This window comes from Dreissena polymorpha, chromosome 4 (genome assembly GCF_020536995.1).
Source record: "Dreissena polymorpha isolate Duluth1 chromosome 4, UMN_Dpol_1.0, whole genome shotgun sequence".
In the NCBI taxonomy this organism is placed as follows: Eukaryota; Metazoa; Mollusca; class Bivalvia; order Myida; family Dreissenidae; genus Dreissena; species Dreissena polymorpha.
In genome coordinates, this window is record NC_068358.1 from 88192249 (window position 1) to 88202563 (window position 10315).

Consider the following 10315-nt stretch of genomic DNA (forward strand, 5'->3'; position numbering starts at 1 on the left):
CGTAATATGTGTTATATCAATCAATATAATGTTATAAAAAATGTATTAACTTGATTTCATTTTTACTAACAACATTTATATTTTTGTTGTCTCATTCCCCCATTTTTAATGCAGATATAAGTTCATACAACGTTATAAAGAAATGAATAACCAACAAGAAACAGAATTATGACAACATGAACAGACACGTTGATTTTGGTTATGTAGTATAAGTGTTGTTATAAACAACTAAACAAAAACTACAACTACAGGTATAAAGACTAAAAAGTGTCAAGCATGTAATGCGGTTGCTAATAAGCATCAGAAAAAAAAACACAAACTAAAGTGTATCTAGCATGTTATGTTGTAACAAATTAAAACAAGAAAAAAATAGTATAATTATTAAGGAGGCAATTATATTAAATCAGATACTTATTTCATTCAACACCTAAAGTTCACTTAACACTTGAAAAAAGCTTCATATGAAATCTAAAATGAAGCAAGGTTTACAACTATATAGCAGAAAAGGCTAAACTATAAGTGTTAAATGAAAACAAGCAGATGATCTTATGTTCATCACTTCCTGTACCTACCAACATGTTTAATGTTGACAGTTAAAACGTAATGTATTAATCCGCATTGAAGGTGCCTAAGTGCGTAATTTATTAAGTAAGTTGTAATACTGAAATATAAGTATCGTAGTACTTTCAAAACCTTTATTTTTCACAGGTCAGTATTGAAATAAGGTTTAACATTTACACTATTTTATTAAAGTATTTAGGCTTATGTCTCATTATGAACATTATAAAACATATGAAACTATCTCAAAGCTGCTGAAACAAAATCAAATTAAAAATTCATGTATATGAATATTAGTTAGTATTTTTGTCGAGTGACAGGGATGACGAATAGGGTAATGAGACCAATACATTTAACATGCAAACAGACAGTCTATACAAGCAAAAAAAGATATAAACAAACCGACAGTCAATCTTTACAAGCAAAAATATAATATAAACACAACATATTCATGTACATGAAACATTAGCAAGTCAAATAGGTTAAGAAATGCAAAGAAGATTAACACGCACAATACCTGTTCCAAACAGATTTTCAATTTATACAAGCTAAAAATAAGATATATCCAGGATTAATGTTTAGTTTTCTGACACAATTTTTCCAACAGTGGACTGGTAGCATAATGTATTATTATTAAAAATCTTTTAATAATACACAAAAATGTTATTATGCGAAATCAATTTAAGAAAATATATATAGACTATTTTGTTGAAAAGAACAAACAAAACGTTCCGCTAAGGAAGTTAATTTAACATAGCATTATACATGACGCCGTGTTTATATGTGTTTTATATCCCCCATGAAAAATATAGGTATTAAACAATTCACACGTGCGTCTCAATACACACGTGCGCCTAAATGCTCACTCATTAAATACTTCTGAACAGGGAGATAACTATGCCTAAAGAACAACTATAATGCATTTGCGTAGCCTGATGGGGTGCTATTATTGAAAACACAAGTGACGTATTTTAGCTATTCATAACAGCAAAATAAAAGGTTGTCAAAAAACGTTTCATGACTTCTTTGATGATTTTCGGTTTGTTGCACTAGCTGGGGTTTCAACATACTCTGAGTAAGATTTTTTGGGCCAAGGCTTCTCAAGCCAGTGCTTGAAATCAGAGAATTTTATTTGGGTAGCATGTTCGTTCCCTTTGAACAAAGCGAACATGTTCCCTTCGAAGGACCATGTCTTATCAACGGCACTGGGCTGCTTCAGGCGCACGGACGCTAGCACCTCGGCATTTAGTTTCGTGAGGTCCTCGTTCACGAAGATGCCGGATCCTTTGAAAAACTTTGCTTTGCAAAGGATGTCATATAATTTTTAATAAAAATTATAACTGCCCTTTTAATTTATTGCCGAAATGACTATCAATTCTTCTTATCTATACATTTCAATTAGTTCTTTTATGATATAATTATCTATTTTTTTTTTCATTATCCTTCATAACGAAATGTAACAACATAAATTATTGACCAATCCATTGCGGATAAAATGCTGTGAAGCAGCGAAAACAATGGACTCTGTGGCATATAAAACAATTAGATCTATCAAAGACCCAGTTTTTATTAGAAACGTAACTCGTAATTTTCATATATTAAAGTTCGAGAATCATGACAGCATTCGTTTTGACTAATTTTGTCTGCAGCCCATAGTAAAATAGACATCTTGCTCAAGATTAATGTCCAATATGACACTGTATGATTAATAATACAATCACATACATAAGACGGCACGTCATATAATAATTGTACGGCCAGGTTGCTAGCGATGTTTAAACAATGAAACGCGCTCATGCAAATATCGCATATGTTAAATAAACGTTTACTTTGTTTTCGTAAATGTGCGCTTGAATACGTTTGATGATAGGAGAATACTTTTTTATACTGAATATGCTGATTGAATACGAATGACATAAAGGAGCAATAGATAAATGCATTTGTTATATATATATATATATATATTGCAACAAAAGGGAAATCAATTATGTGTGCGATTTATAAAGGATCTACGGCATGGCCAATACATTTAATATGAAATGCTGTTTGATGTTAAAGATATACATGCGTACTGTATGTAATTCTGGCTAAAGACTGGCCCGAAACCGGTCTCGCGTTCGCTCGAACACTTTCGGATATCGTGGCTGGAAATTTACAATGGACAACAAATAATTCAAAACACAATTAATATGGTCATAATCAATCGGCGTGAATGCATTTAAGCAGCGCAATGTCTTTAACAACAATAATTCGTTTAGGAGCATGTTAGCCCAGGAATAGTAATTTTAATTATATAATTTGGAAAAATGTTGAGACACATACCACTTTGCCACTCCCTCAAATGAAATCATATTCTTTCTATATGGAAGTGTACATGTCATATAATGATATATAACTATTGTTGTGTAAGTGTCACACTGACTAGACATTTGAACTGACTGATTAAAATGGATAAACCTCAAAATAGCATAGTGTGAATAAAATACAGATGACAACACCTGCTCTGCCACACCGACCGAAACATTTCAAACACATTGCCTTACAACCTCCATTTATCGGTACTATTTTAGATTTTGAAACAAAATAATTCGTGTGGGGGAGGGCATTCCGTCTCAGACCAGTATCTTCAAAGAAATTGATTATTTCATTGCCGGAATCAAAGTGAACACGTGCATGAGATCTGAATAAAAACATATCGACGAAGACAACTGATTAGCCGTAATGCAAACAAATTTCGATGTTAATGACAATTTATGTGTTTATCAGTTTAAATGTTATTGTTTGCGGACCTGAAGTCTCATTAAATAGTTAATTGGGATCAGTTGAGGTACAGGTTTCCAAACATTAAAAAAAACACATACATTCAAAATCAAGATAGCAAGTAGATTAATTGAGAAAAAAGGACGTTTTCTTACATCGATGAATTCCATTGAATTTTTTTTGCGATAATTTTATAATAAATATGCATGATATGTTTTTTCATATTTACGTTACCAAGGACATGAATTTGTATAAGGACATTGCCATTATCTTCACGCTTTTTGAAAAGCGTGGGGATAATGTGGTTATCTCCGCCGTCTGTCCGTCCGTCTGTCCGTCCGTCCTTGCCACTATCTTCTCCTACATTATTTGCACCAGAACCTTAAAATGTACACACGTGGTAGTTATGAGCATATGTGCGACCCTGCACTATTTGGAATTTTGTTCTGACCCCTGGGTCAAAAGTTATGGGGGTTGGGGTGGGGCCGGGTCAGATATGTTCACTCATTTTTTTTGGTTATTTTACATTAACTTCTTCATTTCTACACCGATTTACTTCAAATTGATACTGAACCTCTCTTATGACAATACGGTAATTCTCAATTATGCATGTCCCCATTACCAACTCTGGGTCGCCCCGCTCACATAGACCACACCCAGCCAAAATTCCGTTTACTATACTCTCTTCATTTCTACACCGATTCACATCAAATTGATACTGAACCTCTCGTATGACAATACGGTCAATCTCAACTATGCATGGCCCCATCACCAACCCTGGCGCGCCCCGCCCACATAGACCCCACCCACCTAAAATTGCATTTTACTATAATTTCTTCTTTTCTACACCTATTCACTTCAAATTGATACTGAACTTCTCTTATGACAATACGGTAAATCTCAACTTTACATGGCCCCATTACCAACCCTGGGGCGCTCCACCCACTTAGACCACACCCACCCAAAATTGTCTTTTACTATAATTTCTTCATTTCTACACCGATTCATTTTTAATTGATACTGAACTTCACTTATGACTATACTGTCAATCTCAACTTTGCATGGCCCCAATACCAACCCTGGGGCGCCCCTGGGTCAAACATGCGGCGTTGGGATACGCGTCGGTCTCTGCCGCGCCATTTCTAGTTTACTTTTAGACCTGTGATTAAAACCGAAGTGTAAAAAAACTTGTATTAAATAAAATTACAGATTTTATTCAATAGCATACAATTAAATCATTGATTTATTCACATATGTATACACTGTTAATCAACGAGTGTACGTTTCTAAAAAAACTTATTTGAGAAACAATTTCGAACAAATAGTTACAGTTTATTTTTATAACATACACCTATATGTTTCGTACACATGATTCACATGTAATGTAAATGATCTAAGAAATGACAAAAGTAACCACCAAGGACGCGTTAAGAGAAACAAAAGCTAACACATGTGCATAGTGTTAGAATTCGAATTTTGCATCTTGAAGACATACAAACACGAGTCATCGGTAAAACACAAGCACATTGTCTTTAATGTTCCGTTGATATCTGCGCTCGTTACAGTTTAATGATCCCAAAAGTAATCTATCATTCCAACTGATTACCAAAAACGAATTCGCTTTAGTGGAATTATTTACACCTCAATTACATTCAGCAAGTGATAAACATCGGCAATGGCATTTTATTGCTAAAAATAGTTGTTTATGGAATCACGCGTACAAGTTTTTTCTGATTTAAGTATGTAAGCGTCCACAGTTTAAGAAAGCTGTGTTCTGCCTACTTATTGGAAAAGTAATGCAGACAGCAGAAAAATGGCTTACAGTCATCGTATAAGTAAATTAATGTACGCCTAATTTAATAAATCCACTTGATGTTTATTCTGTGCCAAAATTTTAACTTAGTTTTCGTATTTTTGCTAGATACTCCAAAACAAATTTATAGTTGATAACTATCCTCATGCTCGTATGTATTTACTTTTTGTTTGTTATTTTTGCATATGTATTCTATATACCAAATCATATTTGATTTGATATGTTTCAGATAGGATTAAATCTTTTAGTGAAAACAGAATATCGTCTATTTTCTTAGGATTTTCAATATTTAATACGAAGAGTTTTGTGGGAGAGTAAGTATTTGATAGGCGAATCATGGAATGAAACATGCGCACATGTTGGCCTGAATCACGAGCTACACATATGCTTCAAATAACGACTGCTTTTTCAACATTCGGACTTATCAAATAGGCGTTCAAGCAGAAGTATATGTTACCTCACAAAGTTTGATTTGATGGACATATTCAGTAGTGTACATTGGTAATTGTATTTTTGATAACCCCCCGGTAAAGAATAGCCAGTGAAACTACACTCACGTATCTATTATGGTGTCCTTTTTCTGTCTTGTTTCTTGCGGAGACAGCAAATGGTAATTGAGAAACAAGAAATCTGGGAACGATGTAAATGCGTTTTATTAATAAATCCATAAGCTTTTGCTTTATCCTCGGCATAAAGCACATATGTTCGCAAGATCTTTTTGTTTGTCATACCATTAAATGTTTAATTGGTGGGAAACGATAAGCGTTACCCTTCCATGAAATGGTTCGAGAACCTTTAAATTGGTGGTGAAAATATTTAACAAATCGACTAGGGTGCTAAAGTAACAACAGTTAACACAATATTTTATAGTTCCTATATGATCTCAAATATTTACGAGTCATATGTTTTTTTTTCGGTTAGAGATATGATAATTGTGGAAAGGAGAGAGTTTATAAGTGGTATCGGTCAGAGGTATATTCACACTTGAAAATATTGGGTTATTGTTTCTTATGTAATTGTCCACTAGCGGAATACTAAATAACCATACATTTTAAAAGCATACATTCTTTAGCATTTCTAAGATGGTAAGGAAACAAATACATACGCCCTAGTATATAAATGTCTATATATGTTGCCATATCCGAACGCCTCATGGCGGAAGAGTAGTTTATATACATACACTAAGTGCAATTGACATATTGATTACAAAACAGTGCTATTGTTCGTGTTGTAATTGTTGAAAATTAATTTCGATGGTATGTTTTAGCCACAACCAGTTTAGTTGCAGAATATGTTAGTTTATTTGAAAACTGAAATTCCAAATGAATACTTATAATCACGTGAAAGACAACAACGGAAAATTGTGCCGGTTGTGTTGACACGGTTCATGCATATATACTTTAATGGAATTTATAATTTTGCTTTTTGAAATACGTATTTGTTTTGATTAACCTCCATTTGAATCAATTTTTGTCGGAACTTGCAAGATGGCAAAGAAGGTTGAAATAAGATGTTTTAAGCATTACTATCAGTGTGTTGTTGCCCTTCATACAGTGTAAGGAAAGCGCCCATACATGCCTTTATATATGAAGTCGCTTTCCCCATACCGACCGCCCTACAGGCTTACCATTTTCGAAATCTCCCAAACATACCTTAATGTTTAAAGTCGCTTTCCTCTATAACTCCCGTCATACAGGTTAACAATTTTTAAAGCACACAAATCTGTCATAATTTTTGACTCGCCTTCTTCCAAACCAACAGCCATACAGGTTAACCATTTTAAAAATTTAGCCATGTCAATATTTGGATTCACGCACGGTTATTTTGTAATTATCGTTTGTAAGTATATTGGTACTTTTTGTGTCGCTTCATTTTTTTTCATTATAGACTTATAGATTCGCTAAACTATTGATTAACACAAGTTTGATGGTTGATCAGGTTAATAAAACAACATTTTGTTTGCATGCCTTTGACGATAACGTGATCACGATGACACATATGAACAATACTTAATTTTGATTGATATTATGGATATTGTTTGCATTGCGTAACATATACATACACGCGTGTTCGCCTATTTGTGTTCTGTGTAGACATATTTTGAGAATCCAATTCATAAACATTAAGCTCCCGCAATATGAAAGTATCTTAAAAAACTTCAATACAAGATGATTTTTCACATGGCGACTCAGGCGTACCAAATGTATATGTTATAAAAACACATTTTAATTCCAACGAACTGCGTGGGTGTTGCAAGTCTGGAATAAAACAACTGTTTGATTATGTAGAACGTGAGAACATCTTGAACAGATGCTTCTGTACTAACCTATTTTCCAAATGGACATTCATTTCCAAATACAAAAACAAAACTTGAGCCTTAGTGCATTTTTTTTAAGAAGTGATGAATTTAATAAATGACAATCCACTCATCTCGATTGAAATTTATAATAGAAAAGAATGGTACGCGTGGTCGTCTTTGAGGTATACACTACATGGAAAAGCTGTCGATTGTCTCTTGTGTATATGTTCTTGTAAATAACACAGTGTTGAAAACGTTTGCAATCCCTAAATTAATGTATACACTAACAGTTCTCCCATATCCACCGAATGATATTATTAAAGATATACAATCAGAAATGTTTAATTTCATATGAGACGGTAAACCCGATAAAATTAAGCGAACTCAATAAATTCAATAAGTAGAATATGGAGGTATCCGACTAACAGACATAGATTCATTCCTGAACGCAATCAAATGCAGTAAGGTTAACAGATATTTAGATAATACCAGTACGAGTAAATGGAAATTATTCTTCCAGAAAATTCTAAAAACATATGGTGATTCCTTACTTTGTGAATGTTATATCAACTATAACATTTAAGATGAAATTTCAACCAAAACATATTTCTATCGAATGTTCTCTCGGCATGGTGTAAAGTAACTCATAATTTAGAAACCAAAACAAACAGTAAAATCATTATATGGAACAATAAAGACATCAATACCGTAATTACTCTATGTTTTCGGACACTCTAAGTTTTCGGACACCCCTTTTTTTAGCAAAAATAATTAATTTTCGTGACTCTTAATTTTCGGACACACGAGTTTTCGACCATACTTAATGTCTCTAAGTTTTCGGACAGTATATTTACCAGCGCTTTTTTACCAAATGTCGGTCCTGTTTTCGATATCTTATGACACTTCGATCATGGGGTTTTACAACCAGATTAACATCATAAAACATGGCTGGTGCATGCCTGAGGGCAACGGACCATTACATTTGCGTTATTGTGTAAATTACCTTGTAAACCGGTATTTAACAATTGTTTCGCCCGATAGCATAAGCTCTCTGACAATTACCAGGGGTAGTGCCAATTAACAGTTAAATTATCAACCGCAATGGTACTACACCTTCTCAGTAAAATAACTGTGACAAATACTAAACGCTTCAAAGTGTGATGGAAGGTGTTAGACAACAACTATCGGAAATGAACAACAAATAATTCATATATTGCTTTTTTATCGCGTTAATTACAGGTTCATACTAGCGATTATCGGTACATAACATGCTCATATTTGAACTCGTTGGTCAAAGTACAACCTTGTAGTAACTTTCAGTCAAGTAAATTAAGCATTTAAAATTATTAAAAATGCATTGCAAACATATATAACTATATTAAACTATACGGCATGGTATTTTACAAGCGAGTGCTATTACCGGTATTCGTTGATACAATTGACGCTATTTTTGGACACTTCAATTTTCGACTCTAAGTTTTCGGACTCCTGTATTTTGTGAATATTTTTTGTATCTGAGTTTTCGGACACGAAAACAAATAATTATTTTTAAGTGTCCGAAAACATAGAGTCATTACGGTACTAACAATAAAACATTTTTCTATAAACATTGGTTTCAATGAAACTTAATATATATAGATCAATAAATATATTTTAAGTGCAACCTATCCAACACAAATCTTTGTGATATGTGTAGTGAACAATAGAACACCTTTTCTGGTAGTGTAAACATTTTCAATCACTATGAAATCAATTGACAAACTGTCAAGATGAACAGCATTTAAATGTTACACTATCTCTCTATCTCTCTTAAACATCAGTTTAGGGGTAAATACCTTCAAAATACAAGATGTTAATAACGCTGTGAATTACATTATTATATTAATGAACTATTTTATATTCAGCATGAAATGCAGAAAACAAATACCCACTATGAATTGTTTCATTAATTATTTAAAATTAAAAATTCAAATTGAAAAAGAAATTGACCTCCACAACGATACACTTCATATATTTGAACATAAATGGAAACACATTGAACTTTCATAAACAAGTCCAGTTTGCTTTCTACCCATTTAATGCAACTCATATTGATTCATAATTATTCAGTTTTGTTTTAAACACCTTTCACAAATAACCAAAGAAAAAAATACATATTAATTTAAAAAAAGTTAGAAACCACAATGTCAAAAAAGCATATATTAGCATATCTTGTATCACATGTTTACACCTTATTGCTGCTAAGTGGTATCACTTTGTTTTATGATCATATACATGTATACATTGTAGGTCTTATATTGAATAAAAAGTGCTTTTCAATGTAAAATATTTATAACGTCTAAAATTTGACAAATATTGGAGTATGTTGTCAGATATTGCATGGAAATAAAGTTGTTTTATTATAATTTAGGAACACAATGAAATGCCTGCCATACGTGCGTTTACACGAAATATATAATTCAGCCAATTATAAAATAAAACAAACTATTAAATAATTATGTTTGTACACATTGAAATACACGTATGTTTTGTATTGCTTGAAAAACGTTATTTGTAAAACAACGTGGTTTTTAATATTAAATATCATTGCGGAAAAGCTTAACCAACGGAATACATTATCAATAGTTTACGTACACGAAGTATGTATTGCTTTCGGTCAATCAAATAGAAATGAGTATTTGAGCGAATGTTTGTTTCTTAAGATAGTTTTAATAGTCTGGTTGGTGTAGTTTTCATGCGTGATGTTTGAGTTATGTACATCAAAAATTTCATTTTCAAATCATATTTTCAAGTAAATAAATAAATATTCGTATACAAAATAAATAAAAAATATGAACTCGTATCATCTAAAACGTTGCCATTTTATTGTATCAAAGGTATCCACA